Source organism: Ornithodoros turicata, chromosome 4 (genome assembly GCF_037126465.1).
Source record: "Ornithodoros turicata isolate Travis chromosome 4, ASM3712646v1, whole genome shotgun sequence".
Lineage (NCBI taxonomy): Eukaryota > Metazoa > Arthropoda > Arachnida > Ixodida > Argasidae > Ornithodoros > Ornithodoros turicata.
The window spans coordinates 58112977-58133031 of NC_088204.1; the positions used below are offsets into that span (position 1 = coordinate 58112977).

The 20055-nt window shown below is 44.2% G+C and overlaps 1 protein-coding gene across 2 annotated transcripts in view; it reads right to left on the reverse strand.

Moving 5' to 3' along the window:
• LOC135391614 (guanylate cyclase 32E-like) overlaps window positions 1-20055 on the reverse strand; it is a 548591-nt gene that overhangs the window by 460224 nt on the left and 68312 nt on the right. The gene's annotated exons all lie outside the window — the stretch shown is intronic.

Consider the following 20055-nt stretch of genomic DNA (forward strand, 5'->3'; position numbering starts at 1 on the left):
ATGTCGCTCCGCCTGAGCTGTGGTAACTTCGCCCATCGCTCACGTTTATCAGCATGACCTCCGCCTACACTTTAGCGGACTATCAGTTTTTCATGTCTAGCGCTGTACTTTTTTTTTTATCATTTGTGTGTATCAAATTTGATCTTTGTGGAGTCAACTGCGCTTCAACATAACGAAAGTTGCTTGCGAAGGAAAATACGAATACATTGTCGAGCATACATAGAACTGCACATCGTCTCCTCATGCACTCGTTCGGCGAGCGAGATACGGTATGAAATATAAAAGACAACAACAACAACGACAACTTTATTTTAAGATCATGAATGGGAGTTTTATAGCCAGAGGGATACTCTATACCCCATTGCTGGTGGTGATGTGGGGAATGAAATAATGAGCGCCTTCACAGTAAGGATCGAAGTCCGATTGCGTTGTGACCGAAGAGAGGTTGTAATCACAGCAGATTTGTATTCACTACTCGTATTTAACATATTTCAAACCAGATAATATGGCTCTACTATGCTACCAATAGAGCATATATGCTTAACCGACTAAAAACTGCTGGACTATCTGTAAGCCAAGCCACAGTCAAGTGTCGCATACAGCATGTAAGTTCGGCCAAACCACTCATAACTACTGTACACGCGTTTTGGTTCACAGTGGAAATTACTTCCGATTCACATGGTGTGTCATCGATTAATACCACGGTGCGCTGCATTTTGATTTGGTTGCTTTACAATAGCTCCATTCGTTCTGTATATCAGAGCGAAATCAACACATTTAATTAAATTGCGCCGGCGTAATAATCAGGTCGAGCCGTTCACGTTTGCACCGCTGCTAGGCATGCACATCCAAATGACATGGCTTGTCTTTCTCTCTCTCTCTTTTCGTATCTCCCCCTTATTATACAACACACGTTTCGATGAGCACACCTTCCTTAATGTCTTCGGTCAATCACGGACCAGTCCTGTGCATATTGTTGGTTAGTCAACTGGGACCGTTCACGAAGTTGTACCTGCTTGCACAGGCACTTAATAACCTACTACACCACAAGAACAGTGCCTTTTCGAATCTACCTATAATGGGATACGAACCCGTGTCCTTCAAATTCTTCTTAGAGATGCTACCATTACATCATGCCACCTAACCCGTCGAGATGTGCAAGCACGCACGCGCGCCCAGATATATAATTTACTCAAGTATTTTTCTTTTTCATCCCTCCCCCACTTCATTCTAAATATTTCCCACTCACACACCGACTTCTTTCTCGAGTAACGCAACAGAAGCTGATGCCAATGAAACGTAGAAGGATGAACATAACGCTTAAAGGGACTGTAAAGTGAATGGTAAACTTATAGAAAGGCTGTGCTCTTCCGAAACCTTGTAACGTTGATGCTTCAGACGCGTAATAGCTCAGCTCTACATTCTGCATTTTTATCAATCGAATTTCGAAAGTTGCTGCGCCAAGCACAACTAGCGTGCTCCCTATTCCAAGAACGCTGAGGCGGTTCGTACGCCATCTATTAGGAAGGCACACAACTACGCTATCCACCTGAAATGTTCGTTTTGCAGTGCGTGGTAAAACCGAGTCCCTGGACACTACAACGTAAACCATGCAGTATGAATTTGCTGGATGCGAGGCTTCGCATAGAGCGGCGATAGAAAACCGACTTTCACTGAGCACTTTCACTTGCTAGTGACTCCAATCATGCGGGGCAATGAGTGAAAATAGGAAGCAGACAACACGGAAAGAGGAAAGTCAACGGATGGTGCTGAAATTCCAACAGGACTGGGTTCGGTGAAACAGTTGGTATAGCGAATCCGCTTGCTGACACCGGGGTCGCGTGTTCGATCCCGGCCGAGGGCAAGTTGGTGCCAAGTTGCTTAGATACGCCGTCTTCCACGAGGGACGTTAAAGTGCTACTAAAGTTCCACCCGTGTCTTCAGAATCGTACAGGTCCGATTTATGCCGTGGCAGCCCATGCACGTGTGTCACATTGTGTTATCCCAAAATATTGTTTCTCCTTGGTGCACTTCAAATACAGCGTCTGTCTATCTATCTATCTGTGAAGCGGAAGTATAGTAAGGTTATGTCACTTTTGGGAAGTTTGACGTCGTATATGGTGCGCAATCTGAAATGCGTCTGGCTTAGACCACTGAACGGGCACGGGCTTCCCCCAAAAGCCCGAGCAGGACCGGGCACATGGCCGAGTAAGGCTTTATTTTCGCGGGCTTGGGTCCGGTCTGGCCGAGCCCGTACACTGGTCCGTCCTACACGCCGAACTCGAGCCTGTATTGCCGCACTTTTAGTTAGACACGGTGCAGCTTATAGGGCCCGCTACAGTGGGCCGGGCTAGGCCGGACCCGGGTAGCGTTGAAATTTATAGGGGACGGTCGAGTAAACTAAAGGAAAGCCGGGCTCGGGCAGAGCCTAAGAATGCGTCCCGTGCAGGGCTCTAGTCTGGCTACATTAGTCCCCGAAGATCCATTTCCATCTCCTCACCACATCTGCTGGCAAACTCCCAACGTTTAATGAAGAGCAGACACGCCGGAATTGGTGCTATAGGAACGAGACGCCCACTCTCGATGACGTCACCTAATCTCGGATAATCTGAATGAATAAATTAATTGATTAATTGATAATCCATTAATAAACTAATCCACAGGGTCATTCTTCGTCATATCAGGTCAAATAGTAATTGGCAATCTGTCTACGCGCAGTGCTTCACTAACACGCGGAACACGTTTGAAAATGCTGGGCGCCTCCCACTGTTCTCCACCATGGATGACTGGGGACATTGCGCTCAGGGAACTGTCAATCTTTGTCACACGGGCATTTCGATCCTTCTCGAATCCGATCTGCATTGAACTTCCCGAGCACGCTCGAGTTTTGACGCTGCTACACGGCCACTTTCAATGCGCATTGAATGGTTGACCTGTGCAAATGAATAAACGGAACTCATTAATTTCGCGTTTCCTATATAACAGCGATATTAGTGGTAATTTATCGTATACCGATGTAAGCATCATTTGTAGCTTCGCGCGCATGTCCGTCCATGTGTTATGACAGTTCACCGGGGTCGAGGATGCAAATGGCGGCCGTCGAGCAGTCTTGAAATTCTCAATCCTGTTATGGGAACTGTCTTGAGTCAAGCAGGATCAAAGTTCGATCCTGCTTGGAAGCGGCGGTGTAGCACCATCCGATCTGCATTGGGTTCAAGCAGGTTCGGTCGAGCAGGATCGAAAATGCCCGTGTGACAGGGGTATAACGCGAAAAGTATAAAGAACTGAGACGTTTTGTGTGTATCATCCCAAAGCGACTTCTACATGATGATACATGGTAGTTGTATTTCACATTGCAGTCCATATAATGGGCCTCCCAACGACCTTCTCATCGACCACAGTTCTTTAATCAAAAGTGTCTCGTTCGCCTTACTGCGTTTCACGAACATCGGCTACTACTATACTACTATGCTAACATATTTTAACCTGGACCTTCTTTTTTAACCTGCTGAGTGCGATACGTACATTGGTAATCAAAATTTATTGGGCAGTCGCAGAAATTTTAGGGGTAGTGAATTCCGTGCTCCTAACTCTTTCTTCTGCACAGGGTTCCTCCTTTTATGTGCAACACGTGGGCAGTAAGGTTTCATTCTGGATGACGCGAGATTTATTGGAATAAAAGAATAGGCAATTCGAGTAGATTTACACGTAAGCTTTTACAGCGTATCTGTGCGGCAACATTCTGCACGTGTCACCTGGTAAGACAGCGGATAACTTCGACCACCTGGGGTTCTTTCGACATGCGCCGGAAATCACACACACACGGTGATGGAAGCAATGTTTACCTCCCCCGTATGGCTGTCGTCCACGCCGCCTCTCAAACTAAACAAACAGTTGTCAGTACTGAATCCATTACGCAATTATTATTACTTACGTGCCTTATACCGTAACGAGACACACAATGACTCTGGATGTAGGCCACCTTGCTTTACCGTATCCCGTTACATAGCACGTGCGTTCTTGGACAGAATGTGTCCTGAATTATATTAAAGGGCGTAAAGATGCACAATATACAAGGGAAACCGAGACGCGACGAACACAAGCGTTTTTTTTTTTTTTTTTCGCGAAGGATTGAAATATTGCAAACGGGGGAAAAGCTAGTGGAAAAGTCGAATCACGCATCTCTCGATTGCCGGTCCAGGCATGTGCTTTCCGACGCCATACCAACGGGCGTAATTCATGTAACCGGTACTAACTCTTTTCCCCTTCTTTCCGACTTGTTAACTCGTGCGCATACATAAAAGGCGCACAGGACGAGGATGCGGCATCCGGTGGACATGATGGAAACTAAGTGTTCTGAGACTGGAACAAGCGTTCTGAGGCTGCCTACGAACATGCGAGGTTGAGGCTCTTTTATAAGCCATCGGTAAGCCATTGCGAGCGTAGCGTGGTGACTGGTGACTAACGCACTCGACCGGTATGCGAGGTGTGCGCGGTTCGATCCCCGGTCCTGTCTGGCTTTTGTCCGTCGCTGTACAGAGGAGTGGAAAGAGCGTCGAGAGCTTGGCGGCAGGCCAAAATTCACTGTGTAATTGGCGATTGCCCCTGGGCACGTTGAGTGCACTGTATACAACAGAAGCATTTGGTACAAAGTAAATGCTTAGTACGATTGCGGCAAGTATCGACGACCCATTGTCTCAGAACTATTTATAGTTTTAATGCGTTAGCAGTAGAACCTCCAAGTTGGAAAATCGTGGCCGTCTGTCTGTCGGGTGTGAAGCCTCGAGTTGAGACATAGGGTGTTAGATATGAGAAGAGAAGTACATAACATATTTAGATAGTAGATACAGTAGTAGTCTGTACATAGTAGTAATGCAGTGGTGGTGGCGGCGGTGGTGTGGTGTAGTGGTAGTGGTGGTGTGATGTAGCGGTGTGCGGCGGTGTAGTGGTAATGTGGTGTTGGTGCCGGTGGTGATACGAGAACACATAAAGGCAACGTATGATAAGAAAACGTGTAAAACGCAAAAATACATGAGAGAATACCTCTAATGCTAACGCATTTCCGCCGCGTTAATTGCATAATCGTCCTTCAAATTTTTCGACGATTGACATATTTCAATCCTTCGCGTTGTTAAGGGTGATGGAGATTACTGCGTTTAGGGTTTTGTGCAGCTTCTTACCTGAACGTTCGTTCCATCCTGAATTATGTTCCGGTGCAATAGTGAGTTTTACGCAAAAGCGACCTATATGACTCACTATTGATTCACTGTGAGCGAACGCAACGCGCAATCGTTACCGTAAGTGAATCAGTGTAAATTAGCGTTTAGGCTGGTTGAGGCTAGTGTTGTGTTCGTCTGTTTGCTTTCCAGTCTAGGAAGTTGTCAGAACATTTACATTTAATATTTTCTTTTTTTCGTGTTAGTCTCGCCTCGCGGTCCCTCGTTATCACTTAAATCTTTTGCAGCTTTTAATATGAGCCACTACCAATCGAGCCCAATTCTCTGTGTTAGTTATTATTCAATCTGTCAATCAATCAAGCCCAATTCCACACTCCTTTTGTATTGTGTATGACTGATGCAGCTCTTAACACAGTACACAAGCATATAAAAAGCGGAAGGCGCCCATGTTTGCGTGTCGGTTTTATGTAGCTGCTCATACCGAAACACCTCTACTGAGAGAGTGACAAATAATTTACTGCACCCATATGTTGCTACAGGCTGATATGCTATTACCGTTGCGAACGTATCGAATACTTGGAACACAAGCCGCCGAAAACCGCCTATGCATAAGACAAAGCCACATGCAAAGGAGATTACAATTGGCTGGTTTGCCTCACGGGGGTCTTTCTGTATAGAGCTTGGCGAACCTAACAGAGCTACAGGGGTATACGTGGCATCGGGAGCATAAAGTTTACGAATATCTATCCTGATTTAGCGAGCAGGCCGCGCGCCATTTACCAGAAGCCGCGTATACGATGTGCTGAGCAAATATACCGTTTGTTTCCATTCTGTCGGCAAGTACGCTGTGTTACTCCCATGGCGCCAATGAGCCCCCACACTCGTGCTCCAAAGGGGGATACAATGCACACATTTGGGAAAGCTTCATTGTAAGCAAAATTCAGTTCACACTTACGCCGAACGAAGGATTCATATGTACATTTATGTATATATATGTATGTGGAGGCGGGGTGGGAGTCGTTTAAAAGAAAGAGTAACAGTCTACCTGCCAGGAAGGGCGGCAAGTTGGCCCTATAGAGTTGCCCTTACTTAGGGAAGCATCTGATTTCTGTCAAGCCGTATCAAATACAAAAACAACAACAAGAAAATTATAAGGAACCGCGCATACCCAAGGATTGAGCGAATGCAACGACAGCTACTGTACGTATGTCATTATTAGAGAGCGGGTTTCCAGGCATATATGCCTTTTCGTTGGGAGTCGTACAGATGATGGCTTTTGATTTTCTAAGCACGAATCAGGTCGAAGGGGACCCATTAGTACACTAATGTTAATGCCCTTTTTTGCTATTAGTGTGTTTTTTGAAAATAGACGCCGATAAGTGCCTAAATCGGCACTTTAGTTACTGGGTCGTGTTTATTTGAAAGTTTTTCAACGAAAAAACGAGGACGCTTCGCCGCGTAACATCACAGAATATAAGTGTATCCGCCGTGACAGAAAATAATTATTTGTCGCCTGTATTCCTTGTACCCTTTGTAACACCACGTCTGCCCTTGCGGCTGTGGTTAGTGGCGACTAGGGCTGCAATTAACTTACAGCTACATGACACACAAAGTAACAAAATTACAGGAAAAGTTACTTAGACAGAAACGCACCTTAGTTAGGTACAGTTAGTGCGAACAAAACCCGAGACAGGGGAGACAGATTCTGGCTCGAGAATTCGTCTGTATTCGATAATTTGCAAACAATAATTTGTCTGTACCCCTTGTCTCGAGTTTAGTTCACAGTCATGCAGCAGCTTGTCAGCACCATTTCGCTTTTGTCGATCATAGTTACACTTACTCCTGGAATGTTATCCCCGACAGAACGCTATCTCCTGCGAACGTCCAAAATAGATCCCAACGTCCATGTCTGAAATGGATGTCAAGTGGACATCCCTGGGAGCTATATGGATGGACGCCCCTAGCCGTACATTTGCAGGATGTACCGTAACGGCCGTTTGAAGAATTGTCCCAATAGGGTCCTTGACGGGATGTTACGAGCAGTATTATCACAGGATAGAGAGAAACGTATTCCAATGAGTGTCGCGGTGAGAGTTCTACTTTCGATGAACCAACTGAATGCCTCAAATGAAAAGCAGTAAGAAGCACAGGCGTTAATCGTCATAGTGAGTTAATACGCCAAGCAATTCTGCAGCCCACTGTCATTGGTATGCGCAATCGCATTGAACTTAAAAACCTCACCCTTTAGTTTGACTCGCAGGCAAATAGGACTCTCGAATGTGTGGAAGCTCGCGAAACAGGAAATATATCTGTTTTCCCGTTTGGAAACAGGCCACCCACTGAATAAAGTTTCCCTCCACAAAAAGGTATGCCATTGCCTTTCTAGGAGATCATCATGGTTCTAAGAGCTTATATATGTAAATCTTTATTTTTGCTTTTTAAAACCTCGTGCTCATTGTGCGTAACGGAGAGACGAGAATCAAACAAAGAGGAAGAAAGGAGAAAAAAAGATGCAGTGGCCAAAGCTGAAAGAAAATGGCATAAATAAACGCCTACCGGCCTAGTAAGAATCTGTCCACTTACGCAGCAGCTCAATAAAACAGTATCGATAATAATGAGATATTACAGGGCCCTGAGCACGTACGTAAGTCAGTCCCTGCAACGTCATGGCATATCCGTGTAACTTCCTGTGAGGACACACGACGGATATTTGTCGGAAGTCCAAACTGTTACCACTCGGAGATGTTGTGGACGTCCGTCGGATAAAATGCCCGTCTCCCAGGGAGATCCGAAGTTTCGGGAAAGGATATCCCCAGGAACACCACGGGAAGTTTTGTTCCGTTTGGGATTGCGTTACTTCTCAATTACTGCCAATTACTCATTTTCAAGGTGGTTTGGGATTGCGTTACTTCTCAATTACTGCCAATTACTCATTTTCAAGGTGACCATATGTAAATGTAGAACCGACAACATTTCATTGAGTTTGAGGAGGGTAACACGGAGACACAAGCGAAGTTTACACAAAAAACCACATGTAAATCTTTCACAACACCAATATTGGCCAATACTGGTCCAATTTGAAAAGTGCAACAAGGCTCCCAATTGGACCAATATTGGCTGCCTATATTGGCAAGCCCGTATTGCCCATATTGCGCCAATTTTTCCGTGATAAAGTCAAAATGAGCCCGTGTAGGAATAAGGTATTATCCGATATAGTATCCACACTAACAGTAATAATATTTCTGACGTATTTTACTTTTCTTCTTCTGTAGAGCTTTTAATTGATCCACGTTGCACGCGTTGCAAAAACAACACTGCCTCGTTCTAAAATGAAAGAACCCGGGTAGTCCCAAGAACTACCAATGTCAAACATCCCTCTGAAACCTTCTTTGAGAGTGCGCCTCCTTATATGACCCCAAAACTTCCAATACGCTCCTAGAGGACAACGGAGCGAAACACTTTCGTGACAGTGACGGACATACTCCTCAACGACTCGCACTGGCCCCGTAGTAACAGGAAAGCACCTAGCATTACAGAACAGACGTCGCTCCCTATCAAACATTGTTTTTTTACTTGACCTGCCGCTTCCGTTGTCATTAGAGGAACCAACGGCATTTTCGCACGAATGAAACGTCAGATCCAAGTGTCGCGCATTAGTTTTAGGACGCGTGATTTCGCTTCAAACTACCACGCTCCGAGTCGGTTCGACCGATTGGCATCTCGAAGCAAGATGGCGGCTGTTTGCAGCAAGTGTGCCATTAGTGCATGTTACAGTGGTGTTGCCAGATATGTTGACTAGAACAATATGTATCATATGCGGGAATTTGTTGGATATCCACGATGGATGTAACGACGTATTGAGTTAGGCGCTCCACACGCTTCAACGTCCAATCTTGAAATGATGCTTGGACATTTGGTACAAGTACCAATACGGGCACGTCCCATTTTCCGCATTATCTATCAATATGGGGTGCACACGGGCAATATGGGGCCCATATTGCCGGCATTTCCCCATATTGTTTCAAATTTGGAAATATGGGGGCAATATTGCCGACATTTTCCCCATTGGTGGCTCAAACTTGGCAATATAGGTCCCATGTTGTGATGTTTGAACCAATATGGGGAAAATGCTGGGCAAAAGGGTCCCATATTGAACCCATATCGCACACACCCAGCCAATATCTGCGCAATATTGTGTGCTGCCTGGGACAGTGTATCCTACGTAGTACTTGGTGAAAACAAACTTCTGAAACAACCCACAACGTGCTTGACAGTCAAGCTGATAATTCCGATGAATTTGTTCTTAACATCGGGGCATTTCTTAAAAGTTATCATCGTAACGTTTAACGCCAAGACCTAACACTCGCATGAAAATTCTATTGAAGAATAACTTTCATCGGGGTGCAAGTTACTCGAAATAGTAATTAAATTACAGTCACGAATGCACGTTTCAGAAAGTATGAAGGGAGTTGCCGAAGGACGAGAGCGGGCTTGTTGTGCCGTTTCGTCCTCTTGTTCGTCAACCTCCCATTTCTGTAACCGGTCTGGAGCCGAGATCATTTCATTCACATAATCCCCTCCACAGTCTAACAAAGCGGCCATTCACTCCGGCTGTAACAGCCTGTACGGGCCCTTTCTCCCCCCCCCCCCGGCTGCTGACCCACAATTCGCATGAACCTTTAACACGTCGTACCTAACCCTTTTAATACCATGCCGATAATGAGGACGGTGCCCAGAAGAAGGCAGGCCTGAGGCAACTCGCTTCATACTTCCCTACCGGTTCGCTGGATTTCTACCAGTCTACGTTTCAGGAAGTAGTTGGTTACAGCAGTATAGTTACACAGAAAGTAATTACTTAGCGTGACTCAGTTGCATCTATTGAGTTATTTTACAGCTCTGGTGGTAACGCTCGTTCTGTTCCCGACGATATGCCTCACGAGCACCCGTATTGGTAGCGGAATGTATCGTCAAATCGGTCGACGCCGTGAGGTCGTTCTCGGCATATAGGACAATTCGTTATGACAGACGACAGAATTGCGCCCTGGAACACGTTGACATGATGCTTGTTTTCTACTGTCTTCACGCTTTCAATAAGAAGATGCGTGCACGATGTTTTGAGTTCAATTCCAAAATAAAGATTGCCATGCGATCTGAGCGCTTTTGTTGACTACAAGAATCTCCATAATATTTTTCTTCCCATTTCTCTCGCTGGCTCTGTGGAATCTTTGGCAGTGCACCGAAACATGACATCATAATTTATAATAGAAGCATACTTTTTCTGAGCAGCAATCGTCACGCGGTAGAGTGGCACGTTACCGTAAAGCAACCAATGCTGGCGGTATCGCTCGTAGTGCCGGCAGTGCCATATTGATCGTGGCCATTCGGAGAAAATTTGTGCCTTTTTGGGCCTTTTAATGCCTTTTTAGGCGCCTAAAAGGCATATTTTAGTGCCTTAAAATTCGCTCTCTAGTGCTTATTCATGAAGGGACGATGCAGTAAGAGATTTTGCTTCCGCGTGTGCGCGTGTGCGTGCGAGAGAGTGACATTTGCTTGTATTATAAGGTGACAGTCTGCAAGCGATGCTTCTGCAATCTGTATGGTCCATCACTGAGATCCGACATCATCGTTTTCCGACACACGGCTGCTGGTAAAGGTACATCGCTTGCCCCAGGAGTGAAGACTTAACAGCTGTCGCTGTAAAAACCTGTTTTTAAATGTTCTCTGCTGCGCTAGTTTACACTTCAAAATTTCATACGGCAACTACAACTAAAAAATTGCAGCCGTCATTGTATCACAGTACACAGAAATACAGTAAGCATCGTTCACACTTGAGACGCTGTAGAATGCATCTTGAAGAATAAAAAAATAATAATCTAATATAAAGAATAGAACGAACCCAAGAAAATGTTTTCGGTCAGTGTTGTTGTGCAGTGACAAGAACGAAATGCATATGGTAAGGAAATAAGAGCTCTGCGGCATGCGTGATTTCATGCAAGAACGAAGAAGCGTTGTGACCCACGGGATTTGCTTTCTCCGCATTCAGAGAGCCACTCCGCGCGAAACAATCCAGTCACTCGATCTACCATCACCATGTATTATAAAAAAGAAATATTGTTTGTTCCTATAGGCATCGGCATATGACAAAATGCGCTATGTGGTGTCATACCAGACACTATTTTTTTTACTGATGCACAGCATTTCGGTGCTACATCTCATGTGTGCACGTGTAGCAAAAACCACCATCCGCCCTGTGGCGCTTTCGGGAACACCTGAAATATAACGGTTTGTTTCCTCTCGTAAAGGAAATTTCACTTTTCATCGTCGCCGTAGTCCGAACCTTCGGAAAAAGAAAAAGCAAAACTTTAATTTATTGCAAGGCATCTTTACTGCTGAATTGTAACGCAGTACGTAGAAGAGCAATGTGCAAGTATCCGGCGGTAGAGATTCCCCACAGAAAGAAGACGGATGAGAGTATCTAAATTTTAACGAGACGAGACTTTCGTGCAGAAGGCTGCACATCATCAGGTCTAACATCAAGTTACAAAATTCCAGAATATATAAGACATGTAAGGGAGACAGCGACGGATGGTACAAACATAAACATAAATATTCAAGCATATATAATAAAATAAAAAGGGGGTACGACCGCATTAGTTTCAAACAGACAAGGGATGAGTTGACAAGGCACTGTGGCATAACACATGAATGACCACGGTGGCGGGGTCGGTGTTTGGCACAAAAGGCATTCACGGAGACATTCTTGGAAACAGGGCTCAAGGGTGTGGAAATGAGTACACATAACACACCTGGCGTTCCATGAATCTGTTGATCATGGGGGATTGGTACGGAGCAGTTATATGAGAAATGTAGGGAATGAAAGGGGGAAAAAATAAATAAAAGTAAATTGATGAGCCCGTACCCAAATGGAGAAAAAGAGAGGGTAAAAATAAAAAAGAAAGCGACTATGTGTGTGTGTCTAGGGGGAGGTTGGCACACATACAAGCTACAGTTGGAAGGACTCTAGTGGGCCACCAAAAAAGTTCATTCCGTGTGGTCGCAGTGTCGCGAATTTGGAAATAAAGTAAGATTCTCGTTTTTTTTCATTTGATGTCATTGACGTAGTCGGATTCTAAGATGACAGTGGTTAAATGAGAGTTTGGGTCATGTCCCGTTAGGTTGAAATGTATAGATATTTTGATTGGGCGATTTAGAACGATATCTGATTTATGACCATAGGATCTTTCAGGAATAGTGTTGCGTGTTTCACCGATGTATTGCTTGTTGCATAATTTACACGTAATTAGATAGCAAAGATTCAATGAATTACAGTCCAAGGCCTGTCTAATTTTGAAGCGGAAATGATTCTGCATGAACAGATGGTGCAGTAAGAGATTTTGCTTCCTCGTGTGCGCGTGTGCTTGTGAGAGAGTGACATTTGCTTGTATTATAAGGTGACAGTCTGCAAGCGATGCTTCTGCAATCTGTATGGTCCCTCCCTGAGATCTGACATCATCGTTTTCCGACACGCGGCTGCTGGTAAGGTACACCACTTACCCCAGGAGTGAAGACTTAACAGCTGTCGCTGTAAAAACATTTTTTTTTTTATGTTCTCTGCTGCACTAGTGTACACTTCAAAATTTCATACGGAAACTACAACTAAGAAATTGCAGCCATCATTGTGTCACAGTAAAGGGAAATGCAGTAAGCATCGTTCACACTTGAGACGCTGTAGATTGCATATTGAAGAATAATAAAAAAAGGTTCCTGTGATAACGGAGCTTGAGGTAATGGTGGATAGTAGAATAAAATGGCAGGTTTGGCAGCGATTACTACTGTTGCAAGGCGTGCAGCTAGAAATATGCTGGCCGCAAACGGGAGGAGGTGAGTAAGTCCCGTATATATTACGTGACGTACGGAATGTAACTCCAGGAGTATCAGGGAAAATCTCTCTGAGTAGTACCTTGAGGTGGAGTTTAAAGACAGATTTCGCGTTACTGATTTATTGATTTTAATGTGTAATAAACCAAGAGTTATAACTGCTAAGTCATATAACTTCTCCTTTAATAATCCGTAATAAAGGAGAAGTTATAACTTCTAAGTTATACAACTTATCCTTTATTACACCTTACAGTCAATCACTCAGTAACGTGAGATCTGTCTTTCACACACACACACACACCTCACATCATAGCTTATACATTGTGGAATTTTGTAACTTGATGTTAGACCTGAAAAAGTGCACTTCTGTTGCACTTCTCGTCTCATCTCGTCATCTCTCGTCTCTCAGAGTCTCGTCTCATTAAAACTTAGATGTTCTCAACCGTCTTCTTTCTGTTGCTGAATTACAAGTACAGTTTCGGTGATTACATTTTCTTGCGCACGACTCATATTGTGTTTCAAAAATAAAAATCGTCAGACGTATACTTGAATAACTGTGATTATAATTCGCAAATCTAACTTTTTTAGCAGAAAAGCTTATATTAACGCGCGGAATGCGTAATGAAGCCGTGGAAGTATAGAGAAAGAAAATCTCGATGGTACTTCTTGATAATGTGGAAGAAATGCACTGAAATAGGCGGCGTTTGGCGGCACCGAAAGCCTGTGTTTCCTCTGTTTTCGTCTTCTTCTTTATTCATCACATTTATTATTATTACTTTTCGGTGACAACCCGAGTTCCTGTAACTTCGAGAGAGCATTCGTCCCGTTTGAATTAGAGTGAGTAACGTTCCCCTTATCTTATGTAGACGCGGTTAGCAGTGAGCTCCTTGCGTAGCTCTGCCCATGAATCGTCCCCTTGCTGAGCATTGCATCTAAACTTCCACTTACTTCTTACGATAACTCGTTCTCTGCTTTCTACGGTGCCGAGCGTGTCGGCGACAGGACCGTAACCTAATTAGCGGCCTCTCTAAGGCGACCAATATCCCACGAAACCAACTCCAGCACGCGTAGAGGATGCGCCTCAAAAAACGCCAGTACTTCTCCTTCAAAGATTGACCATATATCCGAAGGTGGCAAACGACGGGATATATGAGAATGGGGCTGCAGAGAAAATGCTTTAAAAATACTGGAACTTTTTTTTTTCTACAGGGGACGGGAAGGTAGCGTTGGGTAGACATTCGAAAGGTCTGGCTTGTTCTAAAGACACGTTAAATTGATCAACACAAAAGCTTCCATGCAGCTCTACCCGCGCAAAGGTGATGTTTGAGGGACGCTGCAGTAAATTATATTCCGAGGAAGGAAACACTTTCATGGAATATTTATAAAAATAATAGGCGCATGAGGAGCAAACATTGTTGGGTTGTGCTTTGGTCGCTTTATAACGATAGAAGACTAACACAGTAGACTGAAGTAGGAGGAGGAGGGGGTATGTTTGATGCTGAAAAAAAAAAAAAGAAAAAAGGAGGAACGTGGCAGTGGAAATAATGCATAACCCATTAGCAAAATAACACACCAGCCGGACATTTAACAGTACAATGTGAATGCACTCCCATGTTAGAAAACACAAATGAAAGCGAATTTCATCAGTTCCCCCGGAATAATGGTTAGGATGATCGCTTTCCACGCCGAGATTGGGAGGTGACGTGGGTTCCAATTCCCGCACCGGCTGTGATCTCTGAGGGTTTCCCTGGGTTTTCCAGGCAAATGTCGGCAGAGCTCCTTCGGATATCGGCCGAGGACGTCGGCCTCATCTGTCCATGTCTGCACGGCGCTCATAGCATTGTTCGTTAGCCTCTTATCATGCGAGCTTCCACCTCTTCGAGGGAATGCACGGCAGACGTCAAACATTGGGTCCTTTGCCCTGAGGTGTATATTTGTTGTTGTGGTGTGTTTCGTTATTGTAGTTATTATTTATTTTTGTTGTTGTTCAGTTTTTGAAATAGAACGGTACAGAACATTGCACGCGAAGCAAAAAAAAAAAAAATCCTACAGATCTTGTCATAGAGATCCTATGAAAGTTTATCCTGTAGAGCAAGTGATTTAGGCGGTTGCTTGTTCAAATCACTTTCGGTTCACCAATTGCAGAGAAACACCATCTCCTCTAGTGGGTGATACAAGTGATTTACCTGCGTTCGCCCACCAGGCACTTTCTTTGTAGTAAACATGTTGTAGATTATCGTTTTCTTTTAGCTTCTTTCTCTCTAGCCAGTCTATTTCGGAGCACCAAATGCTATGCATTCCAATTATTTGATATCTAATACGAGAGCAACAAAACTTTTTCGTAATCTTATGAAAAGAACAATCCCATTCAGCGGTCATTCACTGGGGTGTTCACCCTAGGTCTTCTGTCTCTTTGGCCTTTCGATTTTCGGCCTTTTGACTTTCGGCCTTCTGACAGTCCGGCCTTTTGATAGGTTTCCATTTGATGAACTTTTTCACCAGAGCCATCCCGGGATTGATAAAGGTACATGCAGCAGGTTTGGCGAGGGATATGCTGCCGGATTCAGTTGAAACGTAAAACAGGAAATTATTTCCGGATAACCTCGTTGAAAACGCGCGCACGCTTTTTCGACATTTTAACAAAATGACGCACGGTTTGCTACCGAGGTTCTGCAAGCACGCTCAGCTCAGCAACACACAACTTTATGTACACTCGTCTGGAGGCAAAATATGCTACTTGAGAAGAACAATATTTCCTTGATTGTGAGAAGACACGGAAGGAAATGTTTCTCTTCTTATTCGTGCACATGCTGGCCTTCTCCCACTTTCTTCATCCAAAGAAGATGCTGGTGGACCGAACAACGAACATTGTAATATATTCTATACATGGAAGGAAACAAAATTCGTGTCACGTTTATTTAAAATGAGGCTACGCGTTTGAGTGGCAAACATTATAGCGGTTTCACTTTCCTCGCTATATCATTAAACGTCAAATGATCCAATGCAGCTGCTCGATCATATCCGATACGAAAAAGAGAGAGCCTGTGGGGAGTCTACGCTGTGGAGCAGTTCTGGAGGCCTCAGACGTTTGCAATGACCTAATATGTAGCGTAAAGGAAGAAAAGCGCACACATTTACTTTCGCCTATAATTCGCTCGTGCTTTATCCAACAAACCACGTAACATGGTTCTGATATTATTAAAGGACGCAGTAACGTCCCATGATAGGCAAGCATGAGCGATGGGCAAGAACATGTAAACAAACACAAACATGAAGGCTCAAAACCAGCAAGACGTTTAATTGATAACAACGAACTTCATGAACATGTAGACGGTGCGAGGGAAGACAGAGAGAGGGGAATAGGGAATTGAGGACAAAATGAGTTGAAGGAGGTAAAAAGGAGGCGCTTGAAGGCCGGGTGGATACATACAGACGGCACACTAATAGAGAGTATGTATTGTGTTTCGTGCACCACACTAAAGGCCACGGCTGTTTGTGGGCACTTTAAATAAAATCAATCAATCAATCAATCAATACAACTGCCCACACTCTGTATGGCCAACGCTTCTCTCAAAAGACGTTTTCGCCTGTCTGGTTCCCACGCCAGCACCGCCGTCTGGGACCATAGGGGTTGACAATTATTACAGATTCTTAGATGATCCGACAAATTTGAATCTGGGCTGTTTTTATGCTGGCCCAACCTTTGGTTAACGCATTGAGATGTTTGACCTATGTATACAAATCCACAAGCTAACGGGATTCTATATACAACATTTTTTGCACAAGGAACAAATTTGATGGTTCTGTGTTCAACATTACAGGTAGATTCTGGTTTAGAAAAAGGCGTTAAACGATCTAACCTGAGGTTGTTCCTAAAGAGGAGACGGACCTTCATCTCATTCGACATAGCCTTCAAATTATGTGAAATCTTGTGGAACTACTGCAATTTTCTTGTTTTTTCTCATTTTCTTCCATTAAGCGTTTCGGGCGAGCTTGAAACTGAGCAAGTAGATTGTGCTGTATTAGCTCAAACTCATATCCTGCTCTTTGCAATTTGGCGGTCTGTAGCTTGAGAGCACTGAAAACAAAATGCGAGCAATATTTGGTTAATGCACTGGTTATCAAGGAATTTATCAAACTATTTTTCACCAACTTAGAGTGGCAACTCCTTCTTTGGCAGAAGGGGTTTATTACTTGATGCACCATATTCCCGCCTCCTTTGACCTCCTTCAACTCATTTTGTCCTCAATTCCCTATTCCCCTCTCTCTGTCTTCCCTCGCACCGTCTACATGTTCATGAAGTTCGTTGTTATCAATTAAACGTCTTGCTGGTTTTGCGCCTTCGTATTTGTGTTTGTTTACGTGTTCTTGCCCATCGCTCAGGCTTGCCTATCATGGAATTTATCCACCAGCTAGCCTGCATTTACGCCATTCTGTCAACGCAGTAACGTACCCCGTATAACCCCGTGACCGGTAATATACAAGGGTCGTTCAAAGATAAGCGTGACTTTTGCTCGAGAAATAATCAGTGTGTAAACGTAATTGATTAGAATTTTTCAAGGACGAAGTGCAATCGCTCTCGGGTCACCGGTACTTACAGCACAGGGAGCTATCATGGTGGCGAGCATTGTGCCTGTATGTAGAACAGCAATGCATAATCAAGTTAAATGAAGTTAAAATCCGGGCGGGCTGAGGATCAATTTTAAAAACGATAAATCCCCCAGAACAGGGGAAAACGAACACGCAAGACAAAAAAGAGACGAAACAAGCACTAAACTGCCAATCAATTAAATCTTGATTCATGGAACAGAACCTTATTTCTGAGAAAATAAACGTGTTGATGATGGGCTGATAAAGAAACCACCTTCGGCATTAGCAACGCTCGAAAATGGAAAATATTAAATTGTCGCAATTTTCGAAATCTAGTGCAGGGAAAAATTCCATTCCATTAGAACAGGTATTCCATCGGAAATATATTATTATCCTAAGAAACTTGAGAGCTTTTCTTTTTTTTTGCAATGTGTGAAAACACATCTTTTATGGGAACACCGTTGGCACTTTGGGGACATGTTGTAGTTCGCGTTCTAGTCACCTTCTGTACTGAACCATTGTTCCACGGTTAACCTCTGGATGTCCCATATCATTTCCTGCCCCTCACTCTATATTGTCCATTTATTTGCTAATCTTGAAGTTGAACACGAAAGGAAGCTTCTGGATGAAAGACACAAGTAATGTATTGCTTTGTGTCGAAGGGCAAGACGAAGAGGTGAAGTATACACTTCACCACTTGAAACCGAACTCTGAAAAAAAAAAAAAAAAAAACTGACGGTTTCTCTGTTTATGCAAACAGTAGTGCTGTGACAACAATTTTTGCGGATTCGCTGAACTGCCAAGAAATTACGCGGGTAATTTAAAATACCGCGTGACCGACGTGAGGCCGACAACGGCAAGCCCTATCACCACCACCACCACCACCACCACCACCACCACCGCGTGACGGTCTATAAACGTTGCTGAAATGGAAACAGTGGCATTGGGTTCACTTCCGATGACAGAGAGAATACGAAGCTACCTTTACTTTTCACTCCAAGAAACTACAAACACAGGTGTTTGTTTGTATACTTGTTGTAGCATTCTCCCCAGACTCCGAGACATGCTACCAACTACTAGCCTAAACCAGCTTGGTTGCATTTCGCTATCGTGTTCTACATGTTTCTAATTTGAGATAAATGAATCTTGTATTCAAGTTGAAATGCGCCGTCGCTTGTCGATCACTCCACAACTCCCCCAGACTATCCAACTCCACCTTGGTACGTACACCGTCCGTGGTGATATCCTCTCTATATCCATCGATACGCTGTACACCTAGGAACTTTTACGTGGGTCTATTCACAGTTCCCGATCGGCGCTTCTTGAGACGGCGAAATTTATCCACAATGTCTCCCTTTGTATTTGCTTTGCCATGGTAGTCTTTGTGATCATTACTGGAGTGAGCGATACACAGTCCATCAATCGCCGCAGCTCGCAAGAACGCGAGATGTGCAAGAGGTCCGGACGGCTCTTCTCGCGCACGTAGACAACTTCGTCGTGCGCGGCATCCTCAGGGGGGGAGGGGGGGGGAGTTATTGGCAGAAAGAAAGAAGAAAAAAGGAGAGAGGTCTGCACCACCCTCAGGTCCGTGCAATGGGGAAGTGGACGCGCCTGCACGAAAGGCCATTGCCCTTGTTCAGGATCGTTGTAGCTGTCCGCAACCCAAACCGATCGTCTTTGAATTGCCAAAGAAGTAACTGTTATTCAGACTTATTTCACTTTCGCTAGGCGTCCAGTCCCTTCACTTGAAAATTTCACGCAAAGTCGCTTCATCTGGTTCTAGGGTTGCCTCCTTTCAACATCCAAAATACCGGTGGAGTGTGTGAGACGAAAAGGGAAAGGAGGACAAGGAGAGGATTGCGGGTAGAAAAAGAGAAATATGAGAGAGAGAATAGAAAAGGGTGAAAGAGAAACGTATCAGTAGAGAAAGCGCTCATTCAGCAACATGTACAAAATCATACTATTTGTTCCGTTTGGACAGCTCAAATTCCTTCGAGGTGCTAAAGGAATCTGCGGAAACGACTCCACGAACCGCACTGCGTGGTAAAATGCCGGCAAAACGCTGCCTTATTCACCGGTAGCCAGCAGGAGCAACAAATAATCAGACTTGTATGTATTTAGAGTACTGTATTGAAAACAGTGTATTCGAAAAACCGTTCTCGGTATTTGGTGTCTTGCTCAGTATTTTTTTCTATTTTTGTGTTATTTTCTATTCAATACTTTAATTACTTGTTTGGATGTCCTTGGAAACATTTCTTTGTCTCGTCCTTTCATTCCTCTGCTTCCTGGGAGGGAATTTTGCAAAATTTCGTTTTGACCCCGACACTGACCTTTCTGTAAGCCCCGATTTAACGGTCTCGTAGCAGCTGTACTCTTCCAGGTGAACACAGGACTTTCTTTATCTGTGCCT